The following is a 4325-nucleotide window of genomic DNA, read 5'->3' as shown; positions in this document are numbered from 1 at the left end:
TTTCTCCCCTTTAAAATGTAAAGTGTATGTCTACACTAAGTAGCCTACTGATGAGAAGATTGGATGTCTTCAGTGTTGTTCATCAGTAAATTAACTTCAAGCACTCATTTTAGTGCTGAAGATACACACTTAACTGAGATTCACCTGCTCCAGATCAGATTCAGCACTGGCAAAAGATGAACTAGTGTCCTTGTGAGGCTTCTTCCTACTCAGCTCTAACTTGGACAGGCTCCTTGGGAGATCTGATGCATCCAGTTTGCATACCAAACCTTTCAGGCCCAGATGAAAGTACTGCGTTACTGGTACAGCACAGCCCTTAGTCTGAATGAAGTTACATCACTTAAAATACACCGTGCCTTTGTTTTGCAGGGATAACAATACCATGCATGGACTCAACGTTGTAAAATATACAAATGTTTGGATTGTGCTGATCTATTTTAGATTCAGATACAATGAAAATTCTACAAAAGCTGTAAGCGAGCCCTCAAAAGGTAGTCTGATTTGGCTCTCTTCATGAATATCCTTTTTATATTACCTACTGTCTAAGGGTAGGCAACCTGCTTCTATATCTCCACCTCTAAATTTACATGCAGAGTCCTCATCTGCATGCACTTTTTGAGAGACTGTTTTATCTCTGAAGGGTTTTAATCATATTTTTCAGTGCTAGTGATTAAGAAAATACATTTTGTTTAATAAGGGTATTTAGCCTGACACCATCAAGCTGTTTCTTGCAAGTTAGACGTTATGACTTTTGAGAAAAAGGCTGATTGATTTGATAACTCTTCTTTCCTTGCTATAACAGAATGTTGTGCCTCATTAGTTTGTGCGTTTCATTGGTAACACCAAAATGAGAAAACTGGTGTCACTTTTGGACAGACTGTGAAGTACACAGGGAGGCAGATGTGGAAATAATGGGATGTGGGGAAAACAGGCCTGAGGTGGGGTTTCTGGGACAGAGAACTACTGATTTCATGCTGTTTCATAAAAAAAAAGTAACTGTCACTGAACTGCGAGAAGAGCCAGTTTCCACAGAAATCCCTAAGATATTTGAAATCATAATCATTTTAAGGTGACATCCTTGGCTCCAGTGAAGCCAATAGCGAACTTCCCACCAAAGGTCATATCTCATCCTGTGCCTCCATTTGGGCTCAGCTTACTTCCTTAGGCATTATATGGCTCTTTCCTCCTAACCTCTATCTCAGGACATGCTAACAGTGAAATAGGAGCAGTGTACATAGTTTTGATCTGTAAGCACTAGGAAAACTGCTATTTCCCCAGTTTTAATTGTTTTGTTGAGTGAATTTAATGTGTTTTGATCTCACTTGTTTTGTCTGCATCTATCTCTGACATATGCCATCTGTTTTTAAACGTAAGATGACTTGTAGATCTTAGTCAAAGGCTCTAGATTCTTCTTTTGGCTTTGAATAAAGAAACTCAGTGGGGTAGTCTGTTTAGAAAAATTGCATTTGGGAACTTAATAAATTTCCAGACTACCCAGCTAAAGGACAGGAATATTACCCTCCACAGAATATTTAAGTATGTGTGTATATTTAAGCGCATATGAATCCTTACATTAGTATGTATCAGAAAACCAAATGCTTTCACTGATTAAATCCCTCGTTCCCTGTCTTTGTTTTCTTCCATGTGTAGCAGCACTTTGCACGCCTATTCATACCTAAGTATGCGATGTTCACCTGTACTAAATGAATAGGGATGAGTATTTGCCTCCCTCTAAAACCCGTAACTGAAATTTGTACCTTTCCTTCACATGCCAAGTGAATCCACCTTTGTTCAGGTGTGACTGTGTTGTGTGTCACCTCTTCCACAGGCCCCTCTGATGTCTTTAGCTAGAACACCATGTGAATAGGCGTCTGCTTACATTCACGTCATGCTACTCCATTTAGAGGATTTTCCCTCTGTGCTTTATCATGTTCTCTGTTGAGCTGTTCTTTGATGCATAACTTAAAGTCACTGGAGGGAAAAGTAGGAAGCCCCCAACTGCTACTAGTTTCATCATTTTTTGTGAACCAGTACTGGAATAAAAGTTCTCTCATTGTTACAATAGAAGAGTACTATAAATATTTGGATGGCACCCTTATGTAGGTCATTTTGGGAGCTGATCTGCATATAGCTCTGTCTGGAGAAAAATAGTAATGGTACTTCAGAAGGAAACAAGAGAGAGCACCAAACACTGTCACATCCCTGTAGCTGAAACAACTTATATTTATGAAGATCTAGCTGTTAAACAAACACACTGGAATATTCAAAGCCACAATTTAGTAAGAACTCTATGAAGGATTTGGGAAAAATCTGGCCCCTGATCAATGAGGCAGCAAAACTAGTGGCAAAGGACACAGAAAGGCCGAGGTGCTCAGTGGCTCTTTGCCATGGCTTTTACGGGTAAGGTTTGTCCTCTAGGCTCCCAGGTCCCTGAGCCAAGCACCGGAGTATGTGGGAGTGAAGTAGTAGTACTAACTGTAGTAGAGTAAGACAGACTTAGAGAGCACTTAAACCAGTTGGGTATGCAGAAGTTCATGGGACTAGATGGGGTGGATCAAAGGGTACTGAGGGAGCTGCCTGAGCCTATTGCAAAGTCACTCTATCATCTTCAAAAGGTCATTAGGAAAGTTCCCTAATGACCAGAAAAAGGCAAGCACTGAACCTGTCTTCAGGAAAGGGGATCCACAAGAGAACTACAAGATGGTTAGGCTAATGTGGCTAGTACCCTTCCTGGGAAGGTTATGGAGCAAATCCTCCTGGGAGCCATGTCCAAGTAGACAAAGGACAGAAAGGTTATTGGAAACAGACAGCATGTGTTTACCCCAGGCAAATCACACTCCATCAGGCTTTCAGCGCAATCAACTATAATATCCTTACAGCCAAATTAGTGAGACCAACTATAGAATCATAGAATCATTTAGGTTGGAAAAGACCTTTAAGATCATCAAGTCCAACCGTTAACCTAACCCTGCCATCCCACCACTAAACCATGTCCCTAAGCACCTCGTCTGCCCAGTTTTTAAATACTCCTAAGGATGGGGACTTGACTGCTTCCCTGGGCAGCCTGTTCCACTGCTTGAAAACCCTTTTGGTGAAGAAATTTTTCCTAATATCCAATCTAAACCTCCCCTAATGCAACTTGAGGCCGTTTCCTCTTGTCCTACCACACATAACCAGGGAGAAGAGACCAACACCCACCTCACTACACCCTTCTTTCAGGTAGTTGTAGAGAGCGATAAGGTCTCCCCTCAGTCTCCTTTCTTCCAGGCTGAACAATCCCAGTTCCCTCAGCTCCTCCTTGGAAGACTTGTGCTCCAGACACCTCACCAGCTTTGTTTCTCTCCTCTTGACATGTTCCAGCAATGCAATGTCTTTCCTGTAGTGAGGGGCCCAAAATTGAACACAGCATTTGAGGTGTGGCCTCAGCAGTGCAGAGTACAGGGCATGATCACTTCCCTACTCCTGCTGGCCACACTATTGCTGATACAAGCCAAGATGCCATTGGCCTTCTAGCCAAATTAGTGAGATTAGTGGGTGAAAAACAGACTGAACTGTCAGGCTCAAATGAGTTGCAGTTGGTTGTTTGAAGTCCAGCTGGTGGCACGTTACTTAGTTGTACTTTTCTGACCAACAACATTCAATGATGTGGGCAAAGGCAGGGAATAGACCCTCAGCAAGGCCTGGAGAACGGTAGATAGACTGAAGGCTCCAACCAATGTTGCCAGCTCAGAGAACGGTAGATAGACTGAAAGGCAGGGCTGCTGCTTGCAGGGCCCCTGATGGGCAGGAGGATGGGCTGGCAGGAGCCTCATGAAGTTGAAGAAAGGCAAGTGCAGAGTCCTATATCTGGGAGGGAATAACTCCATGCACAAGGACCGGCTGGCTCAAAAGTAGCTTTGCAGAAAAAGTCCTGGTGGATGAGAAGGTGAACATGTTTCAGCAGCACACCGCTGTGATGAAGAATGCCAGCGGGTGACTGGGCTATGCTACCTCAGGTGGGGCCAGCAGGTTAAAGGAGAGTCTTCTCAATATATTCAGCATTTGTGAGACTGCGCTACTGTGTCCAGTTTGGGGCTTACCAACCCCGGAGCGATGTTGACATACTGGAGCCAGTCATCACGGGGGTGATTGAATACTGGGATAGGGGCCCAGAGAGGCTGTGGAATCTCCATCCACAGAGACATTCAAAACTCAGCCGCAGACGGCCCTGAACGACCCCGCATCGTCGGCTCTGCTCTGAGGGGGTTGCTTGGATGGACGAACCCCAGAGGCGCCTTCCTTCGCGCTTCGGGTGAGCCAGGCTCCGCCAGGCGTTGGCTGCTTGC

The sequence above is a fragment of the Egretta garzetta genome, unplaced genomic scaffold (genome assembly GCF_000687185.1).
Source record: "Egretta garzetta isolate BGI_Z169 unplaced genomic scaffold, ASM68718v1 scaffold148, whole genome shotgun sequence".
Classification (NCBI taxonomy): domain Eukaryota; kingdom Metazoa; phylum Chordata; class Aves; order Pelecaniformes; family Ardeidae; genus Egretta; species Egretta garzetta.
Note: the sequence above shows the minus strand (reverse complement) of the source record.